Source organism: Leopardus geoffroyi, chromosome D2 (assembly GCF_018350155.1).
Source record: "Leopardus geoffroyi isolate Oge1 chromosome D2, O.geoffroyi_Oge1_pat1.0, whole genome shotgun sequence".
Taxonomy (NCBI): Eukaryota; Metazoa; Chordata; class Mammalia; order Carnivora; family Felidae; genus Leopardus; species Leopardus geoffroyi.
The window spans coordinates 942,961-961,041 of NC_059334.1; positions in this window are offsets into that span (position 1 = coordinate 942,961).

The following is an 18,081-nucleotide window of genomic DNA, read 5'->3' on the forward strand; positions in this document are numbered from 1 at the left end:
AGATAGCACAGACAGAAACATAAAGGAAATACTCTTTCTTCCCAAAGCTAGAAGCTTGAACCAGAATGTATCTCTAAGCGTGTAGATCTAATCCTAAAATCGTCCTCTCTTTCTGTGTCAGCTATAGTGTGTTTATTGTCACCGTTGCAGAAATTATCTTCTTTCTCTCTTCTCAACTGCTCTCATGTTCTTCTTAAGGCAATTCTCCCATGCTTTCTCAGACCACTCAGTGTTGGACAGTAGACACAATTATAAACATAAAACCAGTAGTTGGAATTTATTCACATTTGATCGGTGTTTGCAAACATGGTTTATGTTGTAACATCAGTAGAAGAAATATCTGGGGTGCTTAATAAAAAGGAAGGTTTCCAGACCCACTAAATAAACTTCTAGTATTGAGACCATGGGAATCTATATCTTGAGTGTACGCTTCATGTAACCCAAATACACATAAAGTTCAAGAAGCTGTTTAGAAGCCTATAGAACATGAAAGGAAAGGAGAAAAATCTATTTAATATTTCATGCTATGTCATGTACATAATTAATCTTATATCATTGTGGGTTCTCAGCCATTGTTATGCCTTTAATATGTTCCAAAACGATGTCCTTGGACATTTGAAATTAATCCAATGCCAATTCATTTAACTCTATTGCTTAGATTTGTGGGTGTCCTTTCTTAGGATTTTTTCAATAAATTAAATATAATAATATCAGGAAGGACTTTTGAGATTTTAATTATACCCATGTGTATCAGTGATCTTTGCAAAAACATATACCTGGGAGATGCTTTAAAAATGTTGATTATGAACAAATATATTTAAAAAAAATAACTTCAGGGGCGCCTGGGTGGCTCAGTAGGTTAAATGTCGGACTTCAGCTCAGGTCATGATCACAGGGTTTGTGAGTTCAAGCCCCACATCAGGCTCTGTGCTGACAGCTCAGAGCCTGAAACCTGCTTCAGATTCTGTGTCTCCTTCTCTCTCTGCCCCTCCCCAGCTTGTGCTCTGTCTCTCTCTGTCTCTCAAAAATAAATAAATGTAAAAAAAAAATTAAAAAAAAACCTTCGAACTCACTCTGTTTTTCTGACAATAAGTAATTAAAGTGTTATCTTTCCTCTTTTTATTAGAAAACAACTTTGGAAGTTTTGCTAATTAAATTTCTCCTCAAATTTGTCAAGAATATTAAAGACATAGGTCAAATGTATGGCAGCTATAATTACCATGCCTGCACTTACCCTTGCAGTTTTTTCTTTGTTCACAAACAGACCACAATTACTCTTGTCGATGTCAAATGTATTACTCTCTGAGCCAAACTGAGATTTGCCCCTGGATCAAGTTATCTTTTTAGTTCTAACTCAAGATCCTGAAATAGGATGTTCTCTGACTCAATCCAAACAATGTGTCTCCAAAGTTTACCCATGTATCTAACCTGATCTTATCTGGTTGGAATGTTACACTGAACCAGACTGAGCAAGGTCAAGACTTCAGGTGATTATTCTAAGTTACCAAGCATGAGAATGGAGATCAAATTTTGAACTAGCCTAAATTATAGTACTGCAAGTTAACATATGTGTCAATGACCACATAATTCCAAACTTTGGGCAGTACAAACCAGCTGCTTTGGAAATGAATTGCTAGATAAAGCCTGATTAATCGTTTCTCAACCTATATAACTATGCTCTGCATGTAGATAAAGTGATGATTATGAATGTATGTGGTTGAAAACATATCTGTCAACTATTCAGTGGGATGAAGAAGACGATCCTAAGCTTTTCCCTTAAAATTCCTGACTTTAGCTTTATCTAAATCATTATCTCCATATTTTTTAAATAACAACCAGAAATAAGACTATTATGGGTCTTTTTATCCTAAATTGTATAAAGAAACAAAAAAGAACATTTATTTTTGTTTAAGGAATGCAATTGTATATAGCAATGTTGAACAGCAAAGCAGCTCTATGAATTCTCTGTTTACATGTCTCAAGCCGGTTATTTTTCCTCGCCTCCCTTGTGGAACTCCCCCAATGAGATGGGAAGATGAAGGAACAGAGGATAGACAGGGCTCATTTGTAATATGTGTGGTTTCAGTGTTATTCGAAATGTAAATTCACCTATTTTTAAGCTAAATCTTTGACATTGTTATTTTTCTTGTTGTATGCCTCATTCATAGTACTGCAGAACACAGGGGAAAATCCTGAAAAGTTAGTATTTTGGTTAATTTGGAGATAACACGTTTGTTTTATTGTGTTATAAAACACAATATGCTCTGGTTTCATTTATTGATATTTTAATGTAGCAGCTCAAAAGCCAGTTTAAAACCTCCAGGTATTCCTGAATACAGGTCTGGTAGGACTGGGTTTAGAATGGGCTAGAAAGTCTGGTAATGAATTCAACCATCCAGAAAAACAGAGAAACCATTGTTGCAGTCCTATTAAAACATCCCTGGGAATATTTAGATATCTTCTCTTTTTAAAAGTTTTTATTTAAATTCCAGTTAGTTGACATACAGTCTAATATTAGTTCCATGTGTACAATATAGTGACTCAACACCTCCGTACATCACCTGGTGCTCATCACAAGTGCCCTCCTTCATCCCCAACACCTGTTCCCCCAGCCCCCCCCACCTCCCCTCTGGTGACCATCAGTGTGTTCTCTGTAGTTAAGAGTCTGATTCTTGGTTTGCCTCTTCCCCTCTCTTTTACCCTTACACTCATTTGTTTTGCTTCTTAAATTCCACATCCTTCTGATAAGAACTTTCAAAACATTGAGTATAGGGTAGCAGTTTCTAATACATTTTATTTCTGACCATCAATGTGGAAATGCTGAGTCGCTTGTTTAACTTTGTTAGCTAAGTGTGACCTAATATTGGCCTCTTTTTAAATGTTAGGACATTATAATGCTCAATATAAAAAAATTTTACACCATAATAGGATATTTGTATAATGCAATATTTCCTATGTAATAAAGTAAATAAATAAAATAACTAAGTCAACTTAGCATTTACATTCTAAAATTTTTCTCTCAAAAATACAACCAGAATTCTGAATTTTTTATTTGTCTTTAATGCACAACTTGATACTATAAAACTAAGGAAGTTTAATGACTGTAGGTAGAATTTCTATGTAGATACATCAAATAATACTTTGCTCTAACAACATAACAAACTGATTTTCTCTTTTTAATTTTAATCCCAAATTCTGCCATGGAAATCTCCGTTAATTGGGCAGAAAGAGTTCAGTTTGAAAAGAAGAAAGTCATTTGGAATTTGTGAAGTTTGTTATGGCAAATGTCCAGAATAATGTAATTAGGAGTCAGCTAGCTACAGCATTCCCTCTTTGCGATTTCATAGTTCACCAGCAAATAATTAATTTTTATTTTCAATAGGATTTTTTATTTTAATTTTTTTGTTTTTTCCACATCTCAATTTTTTTAATATGAAATTTATTGTCAAATTGGTTTCCATACAACACCCAGTGCTCATCCCAACAGGTGCCCTCCTCGATGCCCATCACCCACACTCCCCTCCCTCCCACCACCCATCAACCCTTAGTTTATTCTCAGTTTTTAATCTTGACATGAGAAAAGAAAATCCAGCTTTCATCTTGGATCAGCCTACACTCTGACCTTGCTCTCCTTACTAACATAAAATTGTTCACTAATATATGTTAGAGGGACTGTAAGTAGTGCTTCATTCTGTGTAAAATGTAAGATTAACCTAACTTCTCTGATGACAAACAACAGCAAAAAACTTACTAATGTTAAAAAAGAAGGTCCAACACATAATACAGGTTGCCTCTGTTTCTCACATAAACAGCATGCATAGGTACTAGCTATGTTAAAATAAAATGTGTCAACATTTAAATCTATAGGCAGCACTGTCTTGATATGAAATTAGTAAGCATTTACTACAAATTAAATACACTTCACTGAAGGTTAGTCTCAATCTGATTTATTTATTAATTTTATGCTGCACCTGCTGTTTCCAGACATTTTATTGTATTTTCATTTTTATAAATATTATGTTTATATATTTTTGTTTGTGAAGAGAACATTACTCTACATGAACAACAATAGCACATAGAATTACTTTTTGTAATGCTTTGCAATTTAGCCATTAGAAAAATTAACTCCTATAATTCCACCAAATTTATGAAATATGATACTTCATTCATATATACTTAATTTTATTAAAACAAGCATTATTTTAGAAATTTCAATAAAATATAGATATGACATGTTTTCTGATCTCAAGAATAGATGAGCAAGGCAACAGACATACAAGCAATTTATTATCATGTAGTATATTAGATGTCAGAAAAGGGACCCACCTTCGAAGGGAAGGATCTGTTGAGGATATCACTGCAGAGGATAGTGAAGAAAGAAGATAAATTTTCTGATGGAAGAAGGATAAAGGATGGTAGAAAGAGGGAGGTATGCATTATGAAGAGATGAAACAATGTTGCACAAATAATAAACATATAACCTATATGGTCTATGCTGGTTAGCCTCTTATTAGGTGCTGACTACATTACCCCATATCTCTGTTTACACTCAAACAGAGGCAGGAACATCACAGGTAGCATAGAAAACTTTAAATGTTTTTTAGTGAAGGCAAGAGTAAGGCTTAATCATTCTAATTATCATTGCCCCTCATTTTCTATATACACCTAATTCAAGTGTCAACGAGCAGATACATTGTTAACCGAACATATGAAAAGAATTGACTTATGTATATAGTTGCATACCTAAATTTATGACATATACAGTTATGTATTCATTATGCATACAGATTCATTATAAATATATTAACTTCATATAGTGTATATGCAATTATAATATTCACTTCCTGGCTTCATTTTAAAAAGGATTTAAGGAAAGGGGGACAAGGAATAGGAAAATCAGATGAAGCCAGTGATAGAATGAAAAAAATCACATGAAACTAGAATTAAATTTAACACACAGGCCCACATCACAAAGCCATTATAACTTACTAATGTGAGTTTCTTTTGAATTCTGCATTTCCCAGCAAGGAAATAGGAAAACATGCTTAACTCTGGGATCCACGGTGTCCATCAAATAAAAGTTGTTGCTCAGGAGAAGCAAAGCTACTCCTCTTACTACTATCTAAAAGAATCATCCATCCTGCGTCCTCTAGGGTACCGTGTAATGTGGTGAACAGTCTGTCCTGTACAATGCTGTGTATTGGAGGTAATGCCTACCACAAACAAAGAAGTCAGAGCTGAAGGTTGTCTGCCCACCACCCTTCCATACATGCCTTCATTCATAGGACAAAGATGGTTCCTTAAAGCTGAACCGACACATCGGCTAAATAATATTTTCTTTTTTTTTTTTAATTTTTATTTAACGTTTATTTATTTTTGAGACAGAGAGAAACAGAGCATGAACAGGGGAGGGTCAGAGAGAGAGGGAGACACAGAATCCGAAGCAGGCTCCAGGCTCTGAGCGGTCAGCACAGAGCCCGACGCGGGGCCCGAAATCACGGACCGCGAGATCCTGACCTGAGCCGAAGTCGGACGCTCAACCGACTGAGCCACCCAGGCGCCCCAAATATTTTCTGAGCACATAGTTATCATGGCATGGCATGAGGCAAGGGTAGATTTAAAACTGTCTACAGAGAAATTGGGAGTGCTCCCATAATAGATGATCCTTCCAGTGTTCCCTGACCTAAATAAACTTGTTAAGTAGTACAGAGTTTGATGTCAGAGTCTGGATCAAATAGTTGGGATTATTACCTATTTCAGTTTTCCAAGTAAGTGTAGGGCCATGTATTTTAAAAATTTCCTAAACTGGAGGTGGATTTGACATATTCTTGTGAAAATAATGGGATTTTCCAGAAGAGATGTCTTAAAAAGACATTAAAAAGAGAAAGTAGTTTGAACTAGGAATGCTGATCCCTACACAAAAGCCTACTATCCATCCATATATTTTAGCCGTTGTTTGTTCTGTGAGAGACAGACTCCAGTATGGCCTCCGGTGTTTCCCACCTCCTGGTATTTATGCCTTTGTGTAATCCCCTGCCATCGACTGTGACTTGTTTCAAAGGGTAGAATGTAGCAGAAGTGATGGAAGTGTCACTTCCATATTGGAACACATAACACTGTCATTTTCATCTTGCCAACAGAATTTCTCCCTTGCTGTCTTTGGAAAGCAAGTTGCCATGTTGGGGAAGCCAAGCTGGGAAGGGACTGAGGGCAAACTCCAGCCGATAGCCAGCTCGGAACATAGCCTTCAGTCTAACACCACTACAATAACTTAACTCTGCCCAAACCATGTGATCTTGGAAGCAAATCTTTACATAGTCTAGACTTGACATGTGCTGATGCCTTGAAAGAAGTTTTGTAGAAACTCAGGTACCCTGAGCCTGCCTTCCTGATACTATTAGTTACCTTTACTGCTTTTTTAAATTCATTTGTCTCATAGGGGTTTTGTCCCTGTTTACTCCTCCTTTTGTGTATGGTGTCTTCTAGTCCTTGTTAGTAATTTGTTGTATTGTTTTTGATGAAGAGATGTTTTTATTATATTCAGATTTGCCAAATTTATATTAAGGTTGCCTTAAATCTATAGTTTAATTTGGGGAGAGCTGACATTCTCAAAATACTGAGTCTTCCAATCTATAAAGATGGTATTTTTCAATATATATTTTTAACCATCTTCTATTGTATTCAGTGTACAGGACTGGCACATGTTTTATTATATTATTCCCAGGTATTTTATGATACTGTATATAGTATCAACATTAAATAAAATTTTCTATGTGATGAAGTAATGAACTGACTTTTATAGGTACACTTTATATGAAGTGACTTTAGTAAAGAACTGAAGTCCACACTTTTCTTATATATTCTTAGTTTTTACCTAATGCCCCTTTTCTGTCCCAGGATTCTATCCAAGATCATGCACTGCATTTAGTCATCAGGCCCGTTGGGCTCTTGGCTGTGATAGTTTCTCAGACTTTCCTTGTTTTGGATATGTTGATAACTTTGAGGAATATTAGCCGTGTATTTTATAGAATGTACCTCAGCTGGGATTCGTCTGATGATTTCCTCACTAAACTGGGGCTGTGGGTTTTGAGGAGGAAGACACCAGAGGGCAAGTACCGTTTCCATCACGTCATGTCAAGGGCGCATGCTACCAACATGACTAAGCACCCTTGATGTCGACTCAGGTCGTGCTTGCCAGGTTTTTCAACTGGGAAGTTGTTTCTTTTTGTTCCCCATTTCCATTTTGTACTCTTGGAAGAAAGTCACTGTATTCAGCCCAGAATAGAGAGTGGTTTTTCATTTACTCAGGAGGCAGTATCTACATATATTTTTGATTCTTCTACATGGGAAAATTGGCTATTTTCCCCCATTTATTCATTGATTCAGTCATTTGTTTATATGACTATATAATCCTGGATATGTATTTTATGCTTTGAGCTATAATCTAATATAATAATCTAATATAATCTAACATTACGTATTTTCTCTCTCCTTCTCTCTGCCCCTCCTCTGTGTGCTCTCTCCCTCTCTCTCTCTTTCTTTCTCTCACTCTCTCTCCCTTTCTCTCTCAAAATAAATAAATAAACATTAAAAAACAAAAACAAAAACAAAAGCCACTAGCTCCAGTTTGCCAATATGTTTTTGTACTTTTACGTAAGAATTTAGTTTGTGGCTTTTTTTTCTTTAAATATCTTGGTTAGGCTTTGTTTTCTAGGTCATGCTGGATCCATAAAGTGAAGTGTTTCTTCATTTTCTATTCTTTATGATGATTATTATTTAAAATGTTTTATTTAATTTTGAGAGGGAAGGAGCATGAGCAGGGGAGAGACATGGGGAGAGGGGACAGAGGATCTGAACAGGCTGTGCACTGACAGCAGTGAGCCTCTGCTGGGCTTGAACTCACAAACCTTGAGGTCGACCTGACCTGAGCTGAAGGCAGACGCTCAACTGCCTGAGCCGCCCAAGTGCCCCATCTTCTGTTTCTATTCTTGAGTAAAAGGTCCAAGTTACGTTCTTATTTCTGCTCCTTTGAAATAAATTTCTTTTTGTTTAGCTTCTCTCATTTTTATTTGGCTTTTCACTAGAACAAGGAGGATTGTAAGATTCTGTTAAGTATTTCTGGAGACAAACAAAACATCTCTAAGTTCCTCAAGTGTGTGAACAGTACAGAACCACGTAAACCCAAATGAAAAAGAAAAAAACTATTCCTCTAAGAAAGCTTTTCCTTCTGGTTATTTTTGTCCCATAATCTCTTATTATTCCTGGAGGTATGATCCAAATTGCATTTGGTCTATAAGCCAGAGGGCAATTTAAAGCCCGGGCCCTTGTATTCAGTAACTCTTTGCAGTTGCTGCAGACACGTTAGTGTTTATTCTCATTAACACATATTTGTAGTCCAAAATACCTGTAATGGTTGGAAGAGAGATTTTGCAGAACATATGCCATATTTTTTTTTCTCTCAATTTACTGGAGGAAATATAGGTAGTCTTACATCATGGTATTTTTAACTTTCACTATTTTCTGAAATAGCTAAAGATGTTAGTAGCACATTGTTATAGTTTGACTCATAACACATTTGAGTGACAACATCTTGAGGGCATCAAAGTAAGCCTGAGGAGCACAGAGGTAATCTTTCTATCTAGCTTATAATGAATTTTCTCAAAATTGTAACAAGTCATTTCAGAACCTCTTAAAGTTAGAACGTAAAAGGTAAATCGTGCAAGAAAATTATTAGAGCAGGAAATTCATAGAAGAGAAATTAATAAATATGATTAATAAGGTAATAATAATCTCTTCAGCTTCAGTGCTGATCAGGAAAACAATTCCAAAGAGCATGGGAAAAGAAAATAAAAATATTTTTCCAATCCTACTATCAGATTAAACTAGAGTTTTGATGATACTAAGTATTAGGGAAAGGTTGAGGTGAAAATACTTTTCAGCAGCAGGGATGGGTTGCACATGAAATTGTCCTTTTGGAGGAAATTCTTGTAATAATCATCAAAATGTGAAATGTGCAATCCTTTGAATCTATTGGTAATAGAATTTAACTTCAAATAAAGTCCTCAGAACAATGTTTAAGCAAATTAAGATTTAGTTTTCCCTGGTAAGAGGTCGCGAGGTCATCTGTGTTGATATGTGCAAACCGTGATTTCACCAGGGACCTCGCTTCCCTTCCATCTTCTGGCCCAGCCGTTGTGGGCAGATCAGACCCACCGCTACCCCTGCTTTTGCTGGTAGGGTGCTTGACTTGAACTCACACCCTTCAGTCTCCTCTGCGTCTGCATATACTGGTTGGAATGTCACTGCAGGGTTGTGACTGAGAGGGTGGGATATGTTTTTAAAAAAGAAAAGGTTGAGTTACTATTATGACTACTGAAGAGCCAGCTAAAAGTCTCTGCTGTGCTTTTCACTAGCAACACGTCGTTATGAAACCATCTGGGGCAGACACAGGATGCCTCCTGAGTTCTGCCTGCCCAGATGCCTCCTGGAGGAAAGACCCGCTGAACCTCTGGGGGGCATCCAGGGATCAGCTCCAGACCCGCTTGGGCAGTGACTGGGTGAATGGGTCATACGAGGCTGTGCATCTCCCTGGGGGCAGGGCACACCCTGTGACTCCTGCATTTCTTTCATGTTGGCTTACTCCTAAGATCACGCTGAAAACATTGCAAAGGATACAGTGTTCATAGGGGCAGCCCCTTCTGGCATCCACTAAGGTACAGTGAGCTCCTGACACCTCCTGTCACAGGGCTCCATTTCAGCTGCAGTGCCAGAAACAACAACACTGGTACAAAGGGTTCTGTCACAAAGAATGAGACAGAGAATATTTCTTTCCTTTTTCCCTTTGTCAAGTATAAACAATGTAAAGATGAATGAAGTGAGTGACATTTATCCACTTTTGGTCGAGAATAAATATTGCCTACCTGAGAAGAGGCATTTTGATATCCTAATAAAATACATAAATGTGCAAAATCAATTGGAAAGTCTAAATATAGAAACTGATATTAGAAAAATAAAGCTTAACATTCCCATTTGATAATGCTTTAATATTAAAATTTATCACTTAAAATCTTTTTATCTTAATTGAGGTAAAATGAAAAAAAAAATACCTACATATAAATCTTCAATAAATATGTCCCTTCAAAAAATGATAATATGTAAGTAAACTATTTTTTATTACTTTCCTATTTATGTTATCAACTTTAGCAGAAAACTCATATCTCACAAAAATGAAACAATTGCATTCTGCATTTCAAAATGCAAGAAAATTCATTCTAAGAAATGGTATTTTCTGGTTAACTGAGGATTGGAAAGGATGCTAACTGCTACTAAGACACACTAAGATATTGTGGGTTCAGTTCTAGACCACCAACCTAAAACAAATATTGCAATAATGTGATTCAAATGAATTTTTAGTTTCCCAGTGCATAAAATGCTATCTATATGCTATACTATAGTCTATTATATGTGCAATAGCATTATGTATTTAAAAAAAAAAAACAAAACTAGTACCTGAATTTAAAAATACTTTATTGCTAAAAAGTGCTAACCAAGGGAAACAAACCATAAAAGGCTCTTAAGATAGAGAACAAACTGAGGGTTGATGGAGGGAAGCAGGTGGGGGATGAGCTAGATGGGTGATAGGCATTAAGGAGGGCACTTGTTGGGATGGGTACTTGGTATTGTCTGTGAGTGATGAATCACTGGATTCTACTCCTGAAATCGTCATCACACTATATGTTAACTAACTTGGATTTAAATAAAAATTTGAAAAAAATGAAATAAATAAATATTTAAGTCGTTAAGACTCTAAAAAATAAACATAAAGTAAAAATGCTAACCATCATGTGATCTTTCAATGACTTGTAATCTTTCTGCTGATGGAGGGTCCTCCCTCGATGTTGGCGGCTGCTGACAGTCAGGGTGGTGGGCGCTGAAGGCTGGGGTGGGGTGGCAAGTTCTTAGACAACAGTGAAGTTGGCAGCACCCATTGACTCTTCTTTCATGAACGATTTCTCTGCAGCGGGTGATGGTTTGATAGCATCCAACCCCCAGTAGAACTTCTTTCGGAACTGGAGTCTGTCCTCTCCATCCTGCCACTGCTTTCTCAACTGAGTTCATGTGATGTTCTCTGTTGTCATCTCAACAGTCTTCACAGCATCTTCACCGGAAGTAGAAACCACTCCTTTGCTCATCTGTAGGAAGCAATTTTTCTGTTCAAGTTCAAGTTTTATCATGAGATGCAGATGTTCAGTCCCACCTTCAACCTCCACTTCTGAGTCCAGTTCTCTTGCTGTTTCCCCACATCTGCAGTGACTTCTTCCCCTGAGGTCTTGGGACCCTCACAGTCCTCCATGAGGGTTGGAACCGACTTCCTCCAAACCCCTGTTGATGTCGATGTTTTGGCCTCTTGCCATGAATCACAACTGTTCTTACTGACATCTGAAGTCTTGAGTCCTTTCCAGAAGGTTTTCAATTTTCTTTACCTAGATCCTAGATCACCATGGCAAATGTAATAATAATTAAAAAGCTTGAAATTTTGCAAAAATTGCCAAATGGGATACAGAGACACAATGAGCAAATGCTGTTGGAAACATGGTGCCAATAGACTTGCTGACTGGGCTTGCCCATCCCTCAATCTGTAAAAAGCTCAGTATCTACAAAGTGCAATAAAGCAAAACACAATGAAATGAGGTATGCTTGTAAATGTGAATCGCTCTTACAAAAGGGTAACTTCTACTTGGTTTCCAAAGCTTCCGCTATGTCTGCTATTTCTTAAAAATAGTCGGGCAAAAGTAATTCTTATGCCAAAGAGAAGTATTTTCAGGTGGCAAATTCTGCTCCCCTTCAGCCTTCACTCCACCCTTAATACTAATGAAAACTAATTTATACTTAAACGTTAATTCCAGTTCTAAACTGACATGTGTACATCTACCGTCATCGCATTGCTGCTTCTTTTAATATAGCTGGAACATTTTGATAACTAGGATTTATCTTAGCAAAATTAATAAGTATTAAAATAAGCATATGGAAATTTACTGTTAATGGTTTTCACTTTATTAAGATTTTCTTGGGGCGCCTAGGTGGCGCAGTCGGTTAAGCGTCCGACTTCAGCCAGGTCACGATCTTGCGGTCCGTGAGTTCGAGCCCCGCGTTGGGCTCTGGGCTGATGGCTCAGAGCCTGGAGCCTGTTTCCGATTCTGTGTCTCCCTCTCTCTCTGCCCCTCCCCCGTTCATGCTGTGTCTCTCTCTGTCCCAAAAATAAATAAACGTTGAAAAAAAAAATTAAAAAAAAAAAAAAAGATTTTCTTCTCATTTGTGATTTTAAATATCTTTCAGATTACATGACCACTTCTTCAAACATTATATTGAAAATGAATACATACCTTGGTGTGAAATTAGTTCTATGTTTAATTAGGGATGTTCAGTACAGGGAGTACATTCCAGATCCAAAATTTATGGCATAAAACTTATAAATTCAGAAGATATAATCACAGACCATTATAAATATAAAATTTTATACCCGATAAGAGATATTATGAATAAGAAATATTAAATGATGGAATGGGGTTTGGCTAAAGCATCTGCCCTGTTTATATCAGGCATATGATATAGAAATTAAAATTCATCAGGGAATGTAGATATATTTGAATTTCTGTAATTCCATCTAGTTTTCATAACAGTGACTAAGATGCGAATATACTTTCCTATTGCACAACTTTACATCAAAGCCTGGAAAGAATTCTACTTTACCACGGAACTAAATTGGCATTTCAGTCTTTCTTCTGTGTGACCCATCTCATTCATTTCTTGTTCCTCTTCTTTACTGTGCCACATAGAAATTTGCTTAAAAATATGTCTCATCTCAGGGGCGCCTGGGTGGCGCAGTCGGTTAAGCGTCCGACTTCAGCCAGGTCACGATCTCGCGGTCCGTGAGTTCGAGCCCCGCGTCAGGCTCTGAGCTGATGGCTCAGAACCTGGAGCCTGTTTCCGATTCTGTGTCTCCCTCTCTCTCTGACCCTCCCCTGTTCATATTCTGTCTCTCTCTGTCCCAAAAATAAATAAACGTTGAAAAAAAAATTTAAAAAAAATATGTCTCATCTCTGACTTACATAATAAATGTTTATTCATATGTAACTGTATTAATTGTTTATAGCATTGGTGGTATATCACATCAAAATGTAAATATCAAAATACAAAATTATCATGTCAATGCAAATTAAAACAAAAGTAAACCAAAAGCATATGTATGAACACTCAGCTCATGTAAGGTATTGTATAACTTAATGTTGCCCTTAAGAACCTTGCTAATAAGAAGAACTTTCACTATTCCAGAGTCAGTTCTGAAATATATATATATATATATATATATATATATATATATATATATGTCATTTGTCCTACTTTCTTTTAGAAAACATGTCACTGAATTAACATCTTAAATGGCAAAATGTCTAGTTAGCAAATGTGCTTGTCTTGTTTTGGGGAGTTGGGTAGAGGTGGGTTCACTCGTTGGGAAATTTCACAGTTGAAATCAGTCTGTGAGGTATTTGAAAAATAATGGCCATTTGGAGGTTAAGTGCAGAAACTGACATAAAAGACTAGTTTTTCAAACCATCAAGTCCATTTTCATGGCTGTTCTACCTAACTTTTCTTTCTCAGTTTACCAAACTATTCAACCCAGAAGAAACTTGTATAGAACTTACACATTTTCCTTATGTGTTTCTATTTGTGATTAATAAAAAGAAATATCAAAACAAAGAATTTAGATGAATGCAAGACAAATTTATTTTCAGATCCATTAATTTTTCAAGGATAGATTTTTTTTTTCCTGTCATTCATTGGCACCTTTCGATTTCTATTGAAAGAGACACAATTAAAATTACATTAGCGATGCCCAGGAACAGTTAGGACTGTATTGTGCTGTTTTATTTTCTGGGTACATAATGGCCAGGGTGACCCTGTGCAGCATAGTTATTATTCTTCACAAAATAGCATCTGAAACATTCATACTTATAAAGTTCACTATTTTCTATACTGTTCATTCTCCAAAATGATCCTGATTGAATAGGAAAAAAAAAAAAAAAAGATAAAAAGATATCCAATTCTACCCCCAGCTTGTTGCAGTGCTAAGTCTAATCATGTCTGTTTACTCATAGTTTTGCATGGATTTCATAGTCATGGAGACTTGATGTGGAGCCCCATCTTGGCCACTGAGCTGAGATTTGGGCAAATCACGCAATCCCTTTACACTTTGGCTTTTGTATACGTAATATGTTATAAGAAACTGATCTCAGAAGAGGAAACTTATGCAAAATATTTAAGTGTCATGTGTAGTAAATTCTCAACAAAAATAAGCATAATTATTCTCTTCTCTGAAGGAGAATTCATTTCTAAATATTTTAATTGACATCTACAATGTGAGAACATATTTTGGAGGCAAATACTACTTTTTGTTACCATCACAGCTCATTTGCCTAAGATACACAGAATTTGCAAAGAATATATTGTCACGTGGACCAAACTCTGTTTCCTGTTCTGCCTCTGGACTAGTAGCTCATCCCCATCAGGCCTGGGAGACCCTCCTCCATCCACAGCTGGAGGAAAGCTCTCCCCCTGCTCTGAAGCCCACAGGTGGAGGGCCTAAAAGAGCCACCACTCATGGCTCCCAGGATGTCAGGGAAGTGGTTCTAATGGGTTGCTTATCAACAGGAAAAGTCATCACAGAAGGAAGACCCCAGGGAAATAATGAAAATGTGAGACCATGAGGTGGATTTTAAAATGTGGGCTCCAAAAATTCATGGGTTTAAGTGGAAATTTTTCCACCAAATACCTATGTATTCTGTGGAAGGTTTTTGAGGCCTGTGTGTAAAGTTTTTCATCTACAAAATGGGGATGGTAATAGTTATCATATTAGGTTGTTGTGAATATTAAATAAGAAAACAGACTCTTAAGGAACTAACTGAATCACTTAACCTATTGTAAAGTGAGTATGTAGCTATTGAAGAAAGAGGAAACTTGTATTCACTGAGGGGAGAAAATGGAAAGAAATAAAATAAAGCAGGCAAAATGTTGAAAATTGAGCGTGTAAAATATTAACACTAGAAAAATAGCAACTATTGGTGAGGATAGGGAGAATTCAAGCCTTCACACATCGCTGATGAGAACAGATGCAGCCACTTCGGAAAATAATGTGTCAGTTTCTCAGTGTGTTAAATATGGAGACACTATATGGCCCAGCAGTTTCACGGCCATGTATATATACCCAAGACGATTAAAAACATGTTCACACACGAACATGAACATGTGTCCATGGTGACATTATTCATAACGCCAGCAGCTGATGGATGGACAAATACAACATGGCCTGTGGTTGTACAGATAATGGAGTGTCACTCAGCCATAATAGGGATGGAAGTCCCGACATGAGTGACACCATGGGTGAACCGTGAAAACGTGATGCCAAGTGAAAGAAGCCAGATTCAAGGCCTGTATGATTCCATTTATATGAAATGTCCAGAATAGGCAAATCCAGAGAGACAGAAAACAAATTAGTGTCTGCCAAGGGCTTGGGGAGGAAATTGCCTTTGGGAGATTCGGGGGATGAAATGTTTTTGGAATTAGGTAGTGGTTGTGTTCACACAACTTTGTCAATGTAATAAAAACCACTGAATTGTAAACTTTAAAAGGATGGATTTTATGGTATATGAATTATATCTCAGTAAAACAACTGATACTAGGAAAATTGAGGCAGAAAAAAACCCAACATAGCAAAGAAATAGTGAATTCTGTACAGAGAAAATATGTAGATTCCAAAATAAACTGTTAAATTTCTTTATACACAGAACTATGATTAAAATGTGATTTTCCCCCCTTGAGATCACTAAGTCAGCTGAGTAGCAAACTATGCTTAACTAACCAGAATAAGCATGAAAGAATCAAAGTAAAGTAAATAAAATAAAAACAAAGGAATGGAGTATAATTAATACATTGAAAATACACTTGTTACATACTTAATCTGTGGCTGCTACAATTTTTTATGTAAACACCACTTTTCATATGAAAATTAACTTGCCATAAATATAATGCACTTAAATTTGAAAATACAAATTTATGTTTCAATTCCAAAACCTATCCTTATGAGGTACTTTAAAAAATACAAAGAGTAATACAAATAGTAACAGTTACCTTCTTTTAAAAAAAAATGTTTATTTACTTATTTTGAGAGAGAGGGAGAGGGAGAGAGAAGGTGAATGGGAGAGGGGCAGAAAGAGAGGGAGACAGAGAGAATCCCAAGAAGAAAGAGAGGGAGACAGAGAGAATCCCAAGTTCTGTACTGTCAGTACCGAGCCCGACGTGTGGCTTGAACTCACGAATCATGAGACCATGAGCTGAGCCGAAATCAAGAGTAGGACACTTACCCGACTGAGCCCCCGATGCCCAACTAATACTTACCTTGTAATTATACATGTTTAAGAGTTCTTCATTCTTGCTGAAGAAATTAACCTGGCTCCGGTGGTGAGCACTGTGATCCGAGTTTCCCGGTTTCTCATACAGCACCTTCCACGTTTCCCTTCTTCCCTCAAATGTCAGAAATCCTCCGAGTCTGCTCTATGGCCTGTTTTGTCCTGTGTCTCTCCTCAGTCTTCTGCCTGGACTTGTAAACATCACCATGATAACCCATGAGAAAGTTGCATAAAACCCTGGTATTTCAACCTGAATACAACCATAATTTTTGAAGTAACCGAGCCCTGTAATTTAAAAGAGGATGGCTGGGTCATAGGGTAGTTCTATTTTTAATTTTTTTGAGGAACAGAAGACTAGGGGTGGAGGGGAAGGGGAAAAAGGGTTACAGAGAGGGAAGGAGGCAAACCATAGGAGACTCTTAACTACTGAGAACAAACTGAGGGTTGAAGGGGGGTGGGGGAGAGGGGAAAGTGGGTGATGGGCATTGAGGAGGGCAACTGTTGGGATGAGCACTGGATGTCGTTTGGCAACCAATTTGATCATAAATTATATTATTAAATACATACATACATACATACATACATACATAAAAAAAGGATGGCAAGAACATCTAGAAAAACAACATAAAGAGAGCTAATAATGCATGAGGATAAAGGAGCTAAAGGTTCACTCACCTGCTTGGCACTTTTGCTCTCACACACACTGAATGCATTTCTTTTCAGTAGTGACCTGAACATCATAACCACTGACAACACTCGGTGTGAAATTTGCTAACTTGAATCTCTTAGGTATTACCCCGTGGGGACTGATATTATCCTGGGAAACTCCAGATCAGAGCAGTGACCAAAACTTTTCTAACCACCTAGACATTTGCACCGATTGGTCAGTGCGGATCCACCACTAGCCGAGATTTGGCCTTACTTAACTGAAAACACCAACTTGCCAGGTTACCAGGTTACCTTACAAGTTTCTAATTATGGAATAATATGCAAAATGAAGAAAGAATAGGCTTATATGGGTGCTTGTATGGTGTGTGTGTGTGTGTGTGTGTGTGTGTGTGTGTGTGTGTGTGATGTTGGAAACAGTATTTTCTAGTACTCATCTTCACTGATTTCTGAATCTTTTATGCAAATAGCAGTCTTACTCCATGAGCTTCGATGTATCAAGTAGCTTTGATAACAGAGTCAAAGAAACATAGGCTGGACTTCAATGAAAGGGAAACCAGCCCATCTTCTCTGGCTAGCTTGGTGATAACTGGATTTAATTATAATAAATAAATATATTGAAAATAAATTTAGAGTTCATTTAAACTTAAGTGTTGGGATTATCCTGCCATAGCAAATGAGCAAAATTTTTCCTTCTGAAATTAGTATTTATTTATTTATTTATTTATTTATTTATTTATTTATTTTAAATATTTCTCAACGTTTATTTATTTTTGGGACAGAGAGAGACAGAGCATGAACGGGGGAGGGGCAGAGAGAGAGGGAGACACAGAATAGGAAACAGGCTCCAGGCTCTGAGCCATCAGCCCAGAGCCCGACGCGGGCCTCGAACTCACGGACCGCGAGATCATGACCTGGCTGAAGTCGGACGCTTAACCGACTGCGCCACCCA